Below are 18300 nucleotides of genomic sequence, written 5' to 3'. Positions count from 1 at the left end.
TACAATGGGTGAGTGCGGGAGGGGATGAAGGTGATAGGTCAGGGAGGAGAGGGTGGAGTGGATAGGTGGAAAAAGAGATAGGCAGGTAGGACAAGTCCGGACAACTCATGGGGACAGTGCTGAGCTGGAAGTGTGGAACTAGGGTGAGGTGGGGGAAGGGGAAATGAGGAAACTGTTTGAAGTCCACATTGATGCCCTGGGGTTGAAGTGTTCCGAGGCGGAAGATGAGGCGTTCTTCCTCCAGGCGTCTGGTGGTGAGGGAGGTGCGGTGAAGGAGGCCCAGGACCTCCATGCCCTCGGCAGAGAGGGAGGGGGAGTTGAAATGTTGGGCCACAGGGCGGTTGGTTGATTGGTACGGGTGTCCCGGAGATGTTCCATAAAGCGCTCTGCTAGGAGGCGCCCAGTCTCCCAAATGTAGAGGAGACCACATCGGGAGCAACGGATACAATAAATGATATTAGTGGAAGTGCAAGTAAAACTTTGGTGGATGTGGAAGGCTCCTTTAGGGGCTTGGATAGAGGTGAGGGAGGAGGTGTGGGCGCAGGTTTTACAGTTCTTGCGGTGGCAGGGGAGGTGCCAGGATGGGAGGGGGGCGTGGAGCTGACCAGGTAGTCACGGAGGGAACGGTCTTTGCCGAAGGCGGAAAGGGGTGGTGAGGGAAATATATCCTTGGTGGTGGGGTCTTTTTGGAGTTGGCTGAAATGTCGGCGGATGATTTGGTTTATGTGAAGGTTGGTAGGGTGGAAGGTGAACACCAGGGGTGTTCTGTCCTTGTTACGGTTGGAGGGGTGGGGTCTGAGGGAGGAGGTGAGGGATGTGGACGAGATGCGTTGGAGGGCATCTTTAACCACGAGGGAAGGGAAATTGCGGTCTCTAAAGAAGGAGACCATCTGGTGTGTTCTATGGTGGAACTGGTCCTTCTGGGAGCAGATACAGCGGAGGTGGAGGAATTGGGAATACGGGATGGCATTTTTGCAAGAGGTAGGGTGGGAAGAGATGTAATCCAGGTAGCTATGGGAGTCGGTGGGTTTGTAAAAGATGCCAGTGTCAAGTCGGTCGTCATTAATGGAGATGGAGAGGTCCAGGAAGGGGAGGGAGGTGTCAGAGGTGGCCCAGGTAAATTTAAGGCCAGGGTGGAATGTTTTGGTGAAGTTGATGAATTGCTCAACCTCCTCACAGGAGCTCATTTTCAGGCCCCGACTTTGTGGGAGATGGTTAATTAAATATAACCTGGAGATGTAGAGACTCCTCATTTTAAGGCTCTGACTGTGTGGTGGCTGGTTAAAACTTTTATAAACAGGATATTTACAGTTTCTACAGTTTGGGGCACTGACTCTGGGCTGGCTGGTTAAATGAATACATATAACCAGGAGATTTAGAACCTGTCCAGTTTAGGACACTGACACTGTGCCTTCTGGTTAAATATATAAAACCAGTATATTTAGCTTCTCCTCAGTTTTGGGCACTCCCTCAGGTCTGGCTGATTAAATAAATATATATATATATCCAGGAGATTTAGAGTCTCCTCAGTTTATGGCACTGACTGTGGGTTGGTGGCTTAAATAAATACATATAACTAGGAGATTTACAGTCTCCCCTGTTTAGGGTTCAGACTGTGTGCTGGATGGATTTATATATATATATATATGTGTATATATATATATATATATATATATACAGAGAGAGAGAGAGAGAGAGAGAGAGCCGGGAGATTTCGAGTCTCCTCGGTTTCGGGCACTGCCTCTTTGCTGCCTGTTTAAATACATGTATCCAGGATATTTAATGTTTCCTCAGGTTCGAGCACTGACTCTGGGCTGGCTGGGTCAATATACATAACCAGGAGATGTAGAGAATCCTCACTTTAGGTCACTGACTCTGTGCTGGCTGGTTAAATATATGCATGTCACCAGGAGATTTAAATTCTGTTCAATTTAGGGCACTGACTCTGTGCTGGCAGGTTAAATGTATATAGCCAGGAGGGATAGAGTCTCCTCAGTTTGCGATACTGACTCTGGGCTGGCTGGTTAAACAAATAGCTATAACCAGGAGATTTAGTGTCTGTTCAGTTTAGGGCAATGGCTCTGTTCCTGCTGTTTAAATATATATATATAATCAGGATATTTAGGGTTTCCCCAGTTTTGGGCACTGGCTCTCAACTCTACGATTAAATAAACATATTTAATCTGTTAATGCACTGATTGCAGTCTGGCGGATTAAATAACTAGATATAACCAGATTTAGAGTCGCCTCAGTTTCCGGTTAAACAATGTGCTGAATTTATAAATACACATAAATTACCAGGAGATTTAAAGTCTCCTCAGTTAAGGGCACTGACTCTGTGCCATCGGTTTAAATATATATATATAACCTGGAAATTTAGAGTCTCCTCAGTTTGAGCACTGACTCTGTGTTAGCTGGTTAAACATATATATATATATATACAACCTGGAGATTTAGAGTCTCCTCTGGTTAGGGCACTGACTCTGTGCTGTCTGTTTAAATATATATAACCACGAGATTCAGATTCTCCTCAGACAAGGCAGAAACTCTGTGCAGGGTGGTTAATTAAATATGCATATCCAGGAGATTTAAATTCTCCACACGTTAGGGCACTGACATTGTGCTGGCTGGTTACATAAATATATATAATCAGGAGATTTAGAATCTCCTCAGTTTAGGCACTGACTCTGTGCTGACTGGTTTAATATATATAACCAGGGGATTTAGTGTCTGCTCATTTTAGGGCACTGACTCTGCGCTGGCTTTTTTAATACATATAACCAGGAGAGTTAGTGTCTGCTCATTTTCGGGCACTGACTCTGTGCTGTGTACTAACACATACATACTCAGGAGATTTAGAGTCTACTCAGTTATGGCACAGCCAGCACATTTTCTGAACCCTAAAATGAGCAGACTCTATATTTCCTGGTTACATATATTTATTTAACCAGCCAACACAGAGTCAGCAGTGACTTTATGCTGGCTGACTAATTTCAAAACAACAGGAGATTTAGAGTGACCTCAGTAAATGGCACTTTCTGTGTGCTGTCTAATTAAATATATACAACCAGAAATTTAGAGTCTCCTCAGTTTAGGGTACTGACTCTGTGCTGGCTGGTTGATTATCAGGAGATTCAGAGTCTCCTCATTTCAAGGAACTGACTGTGCTGTCTGTTTAAATATATATAACCAGGCGATTTAGCGTCTCCGCTGTTAAGGCACTGACTCTGTGCTGGCTGGTTAATTATATATAACCTGGAGATTTTGAGTCTCCTCAGTTTCGGGCACAGACTCTGTGCTGGCTGGTTAAATAAATAGATACAACCAGGAGATTTAGAGTCTCTAGTTTCGGCCACTGACTGTGTGTTGGCTGGTTTAATATATACAAAACCACGAGATTGAGTCTTCTCAGTTTAACACACTGACTTTCTGCAGATGAGTTAAATAAATATATGTAACCAGGAGATTTAGAGTTTCCTCAGTTAAGGGCACTGATTCTGTGATGTCTGGTTAAATATATATAACAAGGATAATTATAGACTCCTCAGATTAGGGCACTGACACTGGGTTGGCTGGTTATATAATTATATAGAAACAGGAGATTTATAGTCTCGTCAGTTTAGGGCACTGATTCTATGATGGCTGATTAAATAAATATATTTCACCAGGGGATTTAGTGTCGGCTCATTCTAAGGCACTGATTCTGCTGTGTATTTAAATATACATAACCAGGAGATTTAGAGTCTCTAGTTTAGGGCACTGACTTTCTGCTGGTGAGTTAAATAAGTATATGTAACCAGGCCATTTACGGTCTGCTCATTTTAGGGCACTGACGCTGTGCTGGCTGGTTATATGTAACCAGGAGATTTAGAATCGCCTCAGATTAGGGCACTGATTCTGTGATGTCTGGTTAAATATATCTAACCAGGATATTTAAAGACTCCGCAGATTAGGCCACTGACTGTTGGCTGGCAGATTAAATAAATTTATGTATCTATTAGATTTACAGTTTCCTCAGTTCAGGGCTCAGACTATGTGCTGTATAGATAAATACGTATATATAAACAGGAGATTCAGAGTGTCCTCAGTTAATGGCATTGACTCTCAACTGTTGCTTAAATATGTACAACCTGGAGATTCAGAGCCTCCTTAGTTTAGGGCACTGACTCTGTGCTGCCTGGTCAAATAAATGACAGCCAGACTACGAAGACCTCTCGGAATCCTAGAAGCACACAATCCCACCAACACTCTCAAACAAAAACTGGTTAAAAAAATAGATATAACTAGGTGTTTTAGACTCTCCACTGAATTTCTACTGTCTAGTTAAATAAACATGTAAAACCACGAGATTCCGATTCTCCTCAGTCTAGAGCAGTGACTCTGTGCCGGATGGTTAAATAAACATGTACGTCCAGGAGATTTAAATTCTCCACAGTTTAGGGCACTGACTCTGTGCTGGCTTGTTTAATACATATAACCAGGAGATTTAGAGTCTGGTCATTTTCGGGCACTGACTCTGCGCTGTGTATTTAAATATACATAACCAGGAGAGTTCGCGTCTACTCAGTTATGGGCACAGCCAGCACATTTTCTGAACCCTATAATGAGCAGACTCTATATCTCCTAGTTATATATCGATTTACCCAGCTAGTCCAGAGTCCGTGCCCCAAACTGAGGAGACTCTAAATGGCCTGGTTACATATATTTATTTAACCAGCCAACACAGAGTCAGCACTGACTTTATGCTGGCTGACTAATTTCAAAACAACAGGAGATTTAGAGTGTCCTCAGTAAAGGGCACTGACTCTGTGCTGGTGGGTTAATTAAATATATATATATATCTATATATACCTAAGAGATTTAGAATCTCCTCAGTTTAGGGCTCAGACTATGTGCTGGATGGATAAATACTCATAAATTACCAGGAGTTTTAGAGCCTCCTCATTTTAAGGCACTGACTCTGTGCTGGCTGGTTGATTATCAGGAGATTTAGAGTCTCCTCATTTCAAGGAACTGACTCTGTGCTGTCTGTTTAAATATATATAACCAGGCGATTTTAGTCTCCGCAGTTAAGGCACTGACTTTCTCCTGGTTTATATATATATGTATTTATTCATCCATCACATAGTCTGAGCCCTAAACTGTGGTGACTCTAAATCTCCTGGTTATATATTTATTTAACCCACCAGCCTCAGTCAGTGCCCGAAACAAAGGAGACTCTAAATATCCTGGTTATATGTTTTTACTTAACCAGCCAGCCCAGAGTCAGTGCCCTACCATAAGCAACCTCTAAATCTCCTGGTTATGTATATTTATTTAGTCAGCCAGCGCAGTCAGTGCCCCAAAATGAGGAGACTCAATCTCCTGGTTGTATATATTTAACCAGCCAACAGAGTCAGTGCCCTAACCTGAGGAGACACTAAATCTCCTGATTATATATTTATTTAACCAGGCAGCATAGAGTCAGTGCCCTAAACGGAGGAGACTCTGAATCTCCTGGTTGTATATATTTAAACAGCAGCACATAGTCTGAGCCTTAAACTGAGGAAACTATAAATCACAAAGTTATATAAATGTATTTAACCCTCCAGCCCATAGTCAATGCCCATAACTGAGGAGATTCTAAATCTCCTGGTTATATATATTTAAATGGACAGTGCAGAGTCAGTGCCCTTAAATCAGCAGAATCTAAATCTCTTGGTTTTATGTATTTATTTAACCAACCAGCGCAGAGTCAGTGCCCTATAATGCACAGAATCTAAATCTCGTGGTTGCACATATTTATTTAACCAGCCAGCATTGATTCAGTGCCCTCACCTGAGGAAACACTAAATCTCCTGATTATATATTTATTTAACCAGGCAGCATAGAGTCAGTAACCCCACACTGAGGAGACTCTGAATCTTCTGGTTTTATATATTCATGTATTTATCTCTAAAGCACATCGTCTGAGCCCTAAACGGAGGAAACTATAAATCTCCTAGTTATATAAATTTATTTAACCGGCCAGCCCACAGTCAGTGACCGAATCTGAGGAGTCTATAAATATCCTGGTTATATACATTTAACCAGACATCACCGAATCAGTGCCCTAAACTGAGGAGTCACTAAATCTCCTGGTTACATATAACCACCCAGCACCGAGTCAGTGCCCGAAAATGAGCAGACTCTAAATGCCCTGATTACATATATTTCTTTAACTCACCAGCAGAAATTCAGTGCCCGAAACTTAGAAGACTTTAAATCTTCTGGTTATATTCATTAAACCAGCCAACACACTGTCAGTGCTCTAAACTGGAGACTCTACACCTCCTGGTTGTAACTATTTATTTAACCAGCCAGCACAGAGTCTGTGCCCCCAAACTGAGGAGACTCTTAATCTCCTGGCTATTAATACCTGGTTATCCATCTTGCCCTAAAGTGAGGAGAATCTAAATCTCCTGGTCATATATATTTATTTAACCATCCGGCACAGAGTCAGTGCCCTCGACTGAGGAGATTCTGAATCTCGTGGTTTGACATATTTATTTAACTAGACAGTAGAATGTTAGTGCCCTGAACTGAGGAGACTATAAACCACCCCGATATATCTATTTTTTAACCAGCCATCCCAGAGTCAGTTACCCAAACTGAGGAGAGTCTAAATATCCTGGTTATACAAATTTGAATCAGCCACCACACAGTCAGTGCCCTCAACTGAGGAGACCTAAAACGTCCTGGTTATATACAATTAACCAGCCAGCACAGGGTCAGTGCCCCAAACTGAGGAGACTCTAAATACTCTGGTTATAAAAGTTTTAACCAGCCACAACACAGTCAGTTCCAGAAAATGAGGAGACTCTAAATCTCCTGGTTATGTATATTTAAATACACAGCACAGAGTCAATGCCTTAGAATCAGCAGACTCTAAATCCCCTGGTGAAATATATTTATTTAATCAGCCATCATAGAATTAGTGCCCTAAACTGACGAGACTCTAAATCTCCTGTTTCCATATAATTATATAACCAGCCAACCCAGTGTCAGTGCCCTAATCTGAGGAGTCTATAAATATCCTTGTTATATATATTTAACCAGTCATCACACAATCAGTGTCCTTAACTGAGGAGACTCTAATTCTCCTGGTTACATATATTTATTTAACTCACCTGCAGAAAGTCAGTGCCCTAAACTGAGAAGACTCAATCTCGTGGTTTTGTATATATTAAACCAGCCAACACACAGTCAGTGGCCGAAACTAGAGACTCTAAATCTCCTGGTTGTATCTATTTATTTAACCAGCCAGCACAGAGTCTGTGCCCGAAACTAAGGAGACTCTAAATCTCCTAGTTATAGCTGTTTTTTTTTCAAACCAGCCAGTCCAGTGTCAGTGCCCCAAACTGAAGAGACTCTAAATCTCCTGGATATGTAGATTTAAATACTCAGCACAGAGTCAGTGCCCTAGAATGAGCAGATTCTAAATCCCCTGGTTATATATATTTATTTAATCATCCAGCACAGAGTCAGTGCCCTAAAATGAGCAGATGCTAAATCTCCTAATTATATATATGTATTTAACCAGCCAGCACAATGTCGGTGCCTTAAACTGTGGAGAATTTAATTTCTCCTGGATATACAGGTTTATTTAACCATCCAGCACAAAGTCAGTGTCCTTGACTGAGGAGACACTAAAGGTCCTAGTTTCATATATCTATTTAACCAGAGTGTAGATTTGCTCGCTGAGCTGTAGGTTTGATATCTAGACGTTTCATTACCTGGCTAGGTAATATCATCAGTGGTGACCTCCAAGTGAGGCGAAGCTGTTGTCTCCTGCTTTCTATTTATATCTTTCTCCTTGATGGGGTTCCTGGGATTTGTGGTGATGTCATTTCCTGTTCATTTTCTGTGGTTTTGATAGATGGCATCTAGATCTATGTGTTTGTTCATGGCATTGTGGTTGCAGTGCCAGGCCTCTAGGAATTCTCTGGCATGTCTTTGCCTCGCCTGTCCCAGGATAGATGTGTTGTCCCAGTCGAAATGGTGTTTTTTTTTCATCAGTGTGTAGGGTTACGAGGCAGAGATGGTCGTGTCTTTTTGTGGCTCGCTGGTGTTCGTGTATCCTGGTGGCTAACTTTCTTCCTGTTTGTCCAACGCAGTGTTTGTTGCAGTCCTTGCATGGGATATTGTAGACGACGTTCGTTTTGTCCATGGGTTGTACTGGGTCTTTTAAGTTTGTTAGTTTTTGTTTTAGAGTGTTGGTGGGATTGTGTGCTACCAGGATTCCGAGGTGTCTTAGTAGTCTGGCTGTCATTTATTTAACCAGGCAGCACAGAATCAGTGCTCTAAACTGAGAAGGCTCTGCATCTCCTTATCATATATATATTTAACCAGACAGCATTGAGTCAGTGCCCTAAACTAAGGAGGCTCTGAATCTCCAGGTTGTATATATTTAAACAGCAGCTGAGAGTCAATGCCCTTAACTGAGAACACTCTAAATCTCCTGTTTATATATACGTATTTATCTATACAGCACATAGTCTGAGCCCTGAACTGAGGAAACTGTAAATCTACTAGATACATAAATTTATTTAATCTGCCAGCCCACAGTGAGTGCCCTAATCTGAGGAGTCTATAGATATTTTGCTTATATATATCTAACCAGACATCACAGAATCAGTGCCCTAATCTGAGGAGATTCTAAATCTCCTGGTTACATATGACCAGCCAGCACAGCGTCAGTGCCCTAAAATGAGCAGACTGTAAATGTCCTGGTTACATATACTTATTTAACTCACCAGCAGAAAGTCAGTGCCCTAAACTAGAGACTCTACATCTCCTGGTTATATATATTAAACCAGCCAACACACAGTCAGTGCCCTAAACTGAGGAGACTCTACATATTCTTATAAAAATTTAATCAGCCAACATACAGTCACTGCCCTAAACTGGGGAGAACCTAAATCTCCTAGTTATGTATAATTATTTAACCAGCCAGCACAGTGGCAGTGCACTAAATTATGGAGAATTTAAATCTCCAGGATACACATGTTCATTTAACCATCCAGCACAGAGTCAGTGCTCTAGACTGAGGAGAATATGAAACCCATCGTTTTGCTTATTTATTTAACCAACCAGTAGAAAGTCAGTGCCCTAAACTGAGGGGACTCTAAATACTCTGGTTCTAAATGTTTTAACCAGCCACCGCACAGTCAGTTCCTGAAAATGAGAAAACTCTAAATCTCCTGGTTATATTTAATTAAACAGCTTGTTATATGCAAGGTTTGTGAAGGTTTGTAGCTCAGGTTGAGGTTAAGGATGTAGGTTTGCTCGCTGAGCTGTAGGTTTGAGGCAGCTGTCGGGCTACGAGGCAGAGAGGGTCGTGCCTTTTTGTGGCTAGCTGGTGTTCGTGTATCCTGGTGGCTAATTTTCTTCCTGTTTGTCCAAAGTAGTGTTTGTGGCAGTCCTTGCATGGAATTTTGCAGTTGACTTTGGTTTTGTCCATGGATGGTACTGGGTCTTTTAAGTTTGTTAGTTTTTGTTTTATAATGTTGGTGGGTTTGTGTGCTACTAGGATTCCGAGGGGCCTTAGTAGTCTGGCTGTCATTTCTGAAACTTCTTTGATGTATGGTAAGGTTGTTAGGGTTTCTGGCTGTGTTTGGTCTGCTTGTCGTGGCTTCTTCTTGAGGAATCTGTGCACTGTATTTTTTGAGTAACCGTTCTTCTTAAATACGTTGTATAGGTGGTTCTCCTCTGTTTTCCGAAGTTTGTCTGTGCTGCAGTGTGTGGTGGATCGTTGGAATAGTGTTCTGATACAGCTTTGTTTGTGTGTGTTGGGATGGTTGCTGGTGTAGTAAAGTATTTGGTCCGTGTTTGTCGGTTTTCTGTATACGCAGGTTTGTAGTTCTCCGTTGTCCATTCCTAGACGTCACAGTCGAAAGAAGAGTCTCCTCAGTTTAGCGCACTGACTGTGGTGGCTGGTTAAATAAATGGATACATCCAGGAGATTTAGGGTCTCTTCAGCTTCGGCCATTGACTCTGTGCTGGCTGGTTAAAGATATATAACCTGGGGATTTGGAGACTGCCCATGTTAGGGCACTGTTTCTATTCTGGCTGATTAACTAAATATACATAACCAGGAGATTTAAAGCCTGCTCATTCTTGGGCACTGACTCTGTGCTGGCTGGTAAAATAAATATATATAACTAGGAGATTTAGAGTCTCCTCTGTTTGGGGCACTGACTTTTTGCTGGCTAGTTAAATAAGTATGGATAACCACGAGATTCAGAATCTCTTCAGTCTAGGGTACTGACACTGTGCTGGCCAGTTTAATAAATATATATAAAACCAGGAGATTTAGAGTCTGTTCTGTTTAGAGCACTGACTCTGTGCTGGCTGGTTAAATCTTTATCACCAAAGATTTAGAGTCTGCTCATTATGGGGCACTGAGACTGTGCTATCTAGTTAAATATACATATAAACAGGAGATTTAGAGTCTCCTCAGGTTAGGGCATTGATATTCTGCTGGCTGGTTAAATAAATATATATAACCATTAGATTCAGATTCTCCTCAGTTTAGGGCACTGACTCAGTGTTGGCTGGTCAAATATATAGAAGCAGGAGAATTGCAGTCTCCTCGGTTTAGGGCACTGACATTTTGCTGAATGGTTAAATAAATATAGAAAACCAGACGATTTAGGATCTCCTCAGTTTAGGGCACTGACTCGGTGTTGGCTGGTTAAATATATAGAAGCAGGAGAATTGCAGTCTCCTCGGTTTAGGGCACTGACTTTTTGCTGAATGGTTAAATAAATATATATAACCAGACGATTTAGGGTCTTCTCAGTTTAGCGCACTGACTCTGTGCTGGCTGATTAAACAAATAAATATAACCAACACATTTAAACTCTGTTCATTATAGGGCATTGACCCTGTGCTGGCTGGTTAAATACTGAAATATAACCAATATATTTAGAATCTCCTCAGTTTGGTGCACTGACTCTGTGCTCGCAGGTTAGTTATATATAACCAGGAGATTTAGAGTCTCCTCATTTTCAGGCCCCGACTCTGTGCGAGATGGTTAATTAAATATAACCTGGAGATTTAGAGACTCCTCATTTTAAGGCACTGACTGTGTGGTGGCTGGTTAAAACTTTTATAAACAGGATATTTAGAGTCTTCACATTTTGGGGCACTGACTCTGGGCTGGCTGGTTAAATGAATAGATATAACCAGGAGATTTAGAACCTGTTCAGTTTAGGGCCCTGACTCTGTGCCTTCTGGTTAAATATATAAAACCAATATATTTAGCGTCTCCTTAGTTTTGGGCACTCTCTCGGGTCTGGCTGATTAAATAAATATATATATCCAGGAGATTTAGAGTCTCCCCAGTTTTGGGCACAGACTCGGTGCTGGCTGTTTAAATATATATAACCAGGAGACTGAGAGTCTCCTCAGTTTATGGCACTGACTGTGGGCTGGCGGCTTAATTAAATATATAAAACGAGGAGGTTTACAGTCTCCCCAGTTTAGGGTTCAGACTATGTGCTGGATGATTAATACATATATATATATATATATATATTTATTTCGACTCTCCTCAGTTTAGGGCATTGCCTCTTTGCTGTCTGTTTAAATACATGCATCCAGGATATTTAGAGTCTCCTCAGTTTCGAGCACTGACTCTGGGCTGGCTGGGTCAATATACATTGCCAGGAGATGTAGAGAATCCTCACTTTAGGTCACGGACTCTGTGCTGGCTGGTTAAATATATGCATGTAACCAGGAGATTTAAATTCTGTTCAATTTAGGGCACTGACTCTGTGCTGGCTGGTTAAACAAATAGATATAACCAGGAGATTTAGTGTCTCTTCAGTTTAGGGCAATGGTTCTGTGCCTGCTGTTTAAATATGTATAATCAGGATATTTAGGGTTTCCCCAGTTTTGGGCACTGGCTCTCAACGCTACGATTAAATAAACATATAGAACGAGGAGATTCAGAATCTCCTCAGTTAATGTACCAGGAGATTTAGATGCTCCTCATTTGGGGCACTGATTGTGGGCTGGCCGATTAAATAAGCAGATATTACCAGGAGAATTAGAGTTGCCACACTTTAGGGCTCAGATCATGTGCTGAATTAATAAATACATATAAATTACCAGGAGATTTAAAGTCTCCTCAGTTAAGGGCACTGACTCTGTACTGTCAGTTTAAAAAAATATATAAAACCTGGAAATTTAGAGTCTCCTCAGTTAAGGGCACTGACTCTGTCCTGTCTGTTTAAATATATATATAAACACGAGATTCAGATTGTCCTCGGTCAAGGCAGAGAGTCTGTGCTGGATGGTTAAATAAACATGCATATCCAGGAGATTTAAATTATCCACACGTCAGGGCACTGACTCTGTGCTGGCTGGTTACATAAATATATATAATCAGGAGATTTAGAGTCTCCTCAGTTTAGGGCACTGACCCTGTGCTGGCTGATTGAATCAATATACATAACCAGGGGATTTCGAGTCTGCTCATTCTGGGGCACTGACTCTGTGCTGTGTATTTAAATATACATAACCAGGAGATTTAGAGTCTACTCAGTTATGGGCACAGCCAGCGCATTGTCTGAACCCTAAAATGAGCAGACTCTCTACCCCCTGGTTATATATCGATTTACCCAGCCAGCCCAGAGTCAGTGCCCTAAACTGAGGAGACTCTAAATGTCCTGGTTACATATATTTATTTAACCAGCCAACACAGAGTCAGCACTGACTTTATGCTGGCTAACTAATTTCAAAACAACAGGAGATTTAGAGTGTCCTCAGTAAAGGGCACTGTCTGTGTGCTGTCTAATTAAATATATATAACCAGAAATTTAGAGTCTCCTCAGTTCAGGGCACTGTCTCTGTGCTGGTGGGTTAATTCCATATTTCTACATAAAACTAAGAGATTTAGAATCTCCTCAGTTTAGGACTCAGATTACGTGCTGGATGGATAAATAAATACTCATAAATTACCAGGAGTTTTAGAGTCTCCTCATTTTAAGGCACTGACTCTGTGCTGGCTGGTTGATTACCAGGAGATTTAGAGTCTCCTCATTTCAAGGAACTGACTGAGTGCTGTTTGTTTAAATATATATTCCCGGCGATTTAGAGTCTCCTCAGTTAAGGCGCTGACTCTGTGCTGTCTGGTTAATTATATATAACCAGGAGATTTGGAGTCTCCTCAGTTTCGGGCACTGACTTTCTCCTGGCTATATATATGTATTTATCCATCCATCACATAGTCTGAGCCCTAAACTGAGGTGACTCAAAATCTCCTGGGTATGTATATTTATTTAACCCGCCAGCCTCAGTCAGTGCCCGAAACTAAGGAGACTCTAAATATCCTGGTTAGATGTTTTACTTAACCAGCCAGCCCAGAGTCAGTGCCCTACAATCGCAGCCTCTAAATCTCCTGGTTATGTATACTAATTTAGTCAGCCAGCACAGAGTCAGTGCCCTAACCGGAGGACACACGAAATCTCCTGATTATATATTTATTTAACCAGGCAGCAAAGAGTCAGTGCCCGAAACTGGGGAGACTCTAAATCTCCTGGTTATATTTAATTAACCAGCTCATTATATATATTAAACAGACAGAACAAAGTCAGTGCCATAACTGAGTAGAGTCTAAATCTCCTGATTACGTATACTTAAATACACAGCACAGAGTCAGTGCCCGAGAAAGAGCAGACTCTAAATCTCCTGGTTATATATATTAAACCAGCCAGCACAATGTCAGTGCTCTAAATTGTGGAGAATTTAAATCTCCTGGATGTACATGTTTATTTAACCATCCGGCACAGAGTCAGTGCCCTAGACTGAGGACATTCTGAATCTCGTGGTTTGACATATTTATTTAACTAGACAGTAGAAAGTCAGTGCCCTGAACTGAGGAGACTCAAAACCAGCTAGTTATATCTATTTTTTTAACCAGCCATCCCAGAGTCAGTGCCCCAAACTGAGGAGAGTCTAAATATCCTGATTATATACAATTAACCAGCCAGCACAGAGTCAGTGCCCGAAACGGAGGAGACCCAAAACATCCTGGTCATATACAATTAACCAGCCAGCACAGAGTCAGTGCCCCAAAGTGATGAGACTCTAAATACTGTGGTTATAAAAGCTTTACCCAGCCACCACGCAGTCAGTTCCCGAAAATGTGGAGACTCTAAATCTCCTGGTTATATATAATTAACAAGCTCGTTACATATACTAAACAGACGGAACAGAGTCAGTGGAAATAACTGAGTAGACTCTAAATCTCCTGGTTATGTATTTTTAAATGCACAGCACAGAGTCAGTGCCCTAGAATGAGCAGACACTAAATCCCCTGGTGAAATATGTTTATTTAATCAGCCATCATAGAATCAGTGCCCGAAACTGAGGAGACACTAAATCTCCTGATTCTATATCATTATATAACCAGCCAGAACAGAGTCACTGCTCTAATCTGAGGAGTCTATAAATATCCTTGTTATATGTATTTAACCAGACATCACAGAATCAGTGCCCTTAACTGAGGAGAATCTAAATCTCCTGGTTACATATATTTATTTAACTCACCAGCAGAAAGTCAGTGCCCTAAACTGAGAAGACTCTAAATCTCCTGGTTATATATATTTATTTAACTAGTCAGCACACAGTCAGTGCCCTTAACTGAGGAGACTCTGAATATTCTCGTTATAAAAGATTTAACCAGCCACCATACAACCAGTGCCCTAAACTGAGGAGATTCTAAATCTCCTAGTTATGTATATTTATTTAACCAGCCAGCACAGTGTCAGTGCCCTAAATTGTGGAGAATTTAAATCTCCTGGATATACATGTTTATTTAACCATCCGGCACAGTGTCAGTGCTGGAGACTGAGGAGAATCTGAAACCCGTGGTTTTATATATTTATTCAACTAGCCAGTAGAAAGTCAGTGCCCTGAACTGAGGAGACTCCAAATCTCCTGGTTATGTATATTGAAATACTCAGCACAGAGTCAGTGCCCTAGAATGAGCAGACTCTAAATCTCCTAATTATATATATTTATTTAACCATCCAGCACAGAATCCGTGCCATAGACTGAGGAGACACTAAAAGTCCTGGTTACATATATCTATTTAAGCAGGGTGCAGATTTGCTCGCTGAGCTGTAGGTTTGATATCCAAATGTTTCATTACCTGGCGAGGTAACATCATCAGTGGCGACCTCCAAGTGAAGCGAAGCTGTTGTCTCCTGCTTTCTATTTATATGTTTGTCCTGGATGGGGTTCCTGGGGTTTGTGGTGATGACATTTCCTGTTCGTTTACTGGGGTTGATAGATGGTATCTAAATCAATGTGGAAAATGTGAGGACTGCAGGTGCTGAAGATCAGAGCTTAAAAATGTGTTGCTGGAAAAGCACAGCAGGTCAGGCAGCATCAAAGGAACAGGAGAATCGACATTGCAGATGTCGATTGCAGATCAAGAAGGCGGTGCTGAGTCTGAGGTTTGGGACTGAGAAAACGTCGGGGGAGGGGAAATGAGAATGTTGGAGAAATCTGCATTCATCCCTTGTGGTTGGAGGGTTCCTAGGCGGAAGATGAGGCGCTCTTCCTCCAGGCGTCGTGTTGCCATGGTCTGGCGAGGGAATTGGCCAAGGACCTGCATGTCCTTGACGGAGTGGGAGTGGGAGTTAAAGTGTTCGGCCATGGGGCGGTTGGGTTGGTTGGGTGCGGGTGTCCCAGAGGTGTTCCCTGAAACGTTCTGCAAGTAGACGGTCTGTCTCCTCAATGTATAGAAGGTCACATCGGGTGCAGTGAGTGATGTGTGTGGAGGTGCAGGTGATTTTCTGATGGATATGGAAGGATCCCTTGGGGCCTTGGAGGGAAGTGAGGGGGGAGGTGTGGGCGCAAGTTTTGCATTTCTTGCGGTTGCAGGGGAAGGTGACAGGAGTGGAAGTTTGGTTGGTGGGGGGTGTGGATCTGACAAGGTAGTCACGGAGGGAGTGGTCTTTCCGGAACGCTGATAGAGGTGGGGAGGGAAATATATCCTTGGTGGTGGGGTCTGTTTGGAGGTGGCGGAAATAGATCTATGTGTTTGTTTATAGCATTGTGGTTGGTGTGCCAGGCCTCTAGGAATTATCTGACATGTCTGTGCTTAGCCTGTCCCAGGATAGATGTGTTGTCCCAGTCGAAATGGTGTTTTTTTTTCATCTGTGTGTAGGGCTACGAGGGGGAGAGGGTCGTGTCTTTTTGTGGCTAGCTGGTGTTCGTGTATCCTGGTGGCTAACTTTGTTCCTGTTTGTCCTACGTAGTTTTTGTGGCAGTCCTTGCATGGAATTTTGTAGACGACGTTGGTTTTGTCCATGGGATGTATTGGGTCTTTTAGGTTTGTTAGTTTTTGTTTGAGAGTGTTGTTGGGTTTGTGTGCTACTAGGATACCGAAGGATCTTAGTAGTCTGGCTGTCATTTATTTAACCCACCAGCCCACAGTCAGTGCCCTAATCTGAGGAGTCTATAGATATTCTTGTTACATATATTTAACCAGACATCACAGAATCAGTGCCCTTAACTGAGGAGACTCTAAATCTCCTAGTTACGTATAACCAGAGTCAGCGCCCTAAAATGAGCAGACTTTTAATGTCCTGGTTATATATGTTTACTTAACTCACCAGCAGAAAGTCTGTGCCCTAAATTGAGAAGACTCTAAATCTCCTGGTTATATATATTAAAACATCCAAATACAGTCAGTGCCCGAAACTGAGGAGACTCTAAACCTCCTGGTTGTATCTATTTATTTAACCAGCCAGCAGAGAGTCAGTGCCCTAAATTGTGGAGAATTTAAATCTCCTGGATATACATGTTTATTTAACCACCCAGCACAGAGTCAGTGCCCGAGACTGAGGAGAATCCAAATCTCGTTGTTTTACATATTTATTTAACTAGCCAGTAGAAATTCAGTGCCCTAAACCGAGGAGACTCTAAATCTCCTGGTAGTTTATATGTATTTATAAATTAAGCACATAGTCTGTGCTCTAAACTGAGGAGACTCTAATTCTCCTGGTTATATATATTAAACCAATCAACACACAGTCAGTGCCCTACACTAGAGACTCTAAATCACCTGGTGGTATCTATTTATTTAACCAGCCAGCACAGAACCAGTGCCCCAAACGGAGGAGACTCTAAATATCTTGGTTATACAAATTTGAACCAGCCACCACACAGTGAGTGTCCTAAACTGTGGAGACACAAAACATCCTGGTTATATACAATTAACCAGCCAGTACAGAGTCAGTACCCAAAACTGAGGAGACTCTAAATATCCTGGTTATAAAAGTTTAACCAGCCACCACACAGTCAGTTCCCAAAAATGAGGAGACTCCAAATCTCCTGGTTATATTAAATTATCCAGCTTTATATATATATTAAACAGACAGAACAGAGTCAGTGCCCATATCTGAGTAGAGTCTAAATCTCCTGATTATGTATATTTAAATACACAGCATAGAGTCAGTGCCCTGGAATGAGCAGACTCTAAATCTCCTGATTATTTCTATTTATTTAACCAGCTGCACAACGTCGGTGCCCTAAACTGTGGAGAATTTAAATCTCCTGGATATACATGTTTGTTTAACTATCCAGCACAGAGTCAGTGCCCTTCACTGAGGAGACACTAAAAGTTCTGGTTACATATATCTATTCAACCATGGTGTAGGTTTGCTCGCTGAGCTGTAGGTTTGATATCCAGACGTTTCATTACCTAGCTAGGTAATATCATCAGTGGCGACCTCCAAGTGAAGCAAAGCTGTTGTCTCCTGCTTTCTATTTATATTTTTCTCCTTGACGGGGTTCCTGAGGTTTGTGGTGATGTCATTTCCTGTTCGTTTTCTGAGGGGTTGATCGATGGCATCTAGCTCGATGTGTTTGTTTATGGCGTTGTGGTTGCAGTGCCACCAGGCCTCTAGGAATTCTCTGGCATGTCTTTGCTTCGACTGTCCCAGGACAGTTGTGTTGTCCCAGTTGAAATGGTGTATTTTTCATCCGTGCGTCGGGCTACGAGGGAGAGAGGGTCGTGTCTTTTTGTGGCGAGCTGGTGTTCGTGTATCCTGGTGGCTAACTTTCTTCCTGTTTGTCCTTCGTAGTGTTTGTGGCAGTCCTTGCATGGAATTTTGTAGACGACGTTGGTTTTGTCAATGGAATGTACTGGGTCTTTTAAGTTTGTTAGTTTTTGTGTGAGAGTGTTGGTGGGTTTGTGTGCTACTAGGATTCCGAGGGGTCTTAGTAGTCTGGCTGTTATTTCTGAAATTTCTTTGATGT

The sequence above is a fragment of the Chiloscyllium plagiosum genome, unplaced genomic scaffold (assembly GCF_037043375.1).
Source record: "Chiloscyllium plagiosum isolate Xiang-an unplaced genomic scaffold, Cpla_swu_hap1 HiC_scaffold_18, whole genome shotgun sequence".
NCBI lineage: Eukaryota > Metazoa > Chordata > Chondrichthyes > Orectolobiformes > Hemiscylliidae > Chiloscyllium > Chiloscyllium plagiosum.
Note: the sequence above shows the minus strand (reverse complement) of the source record.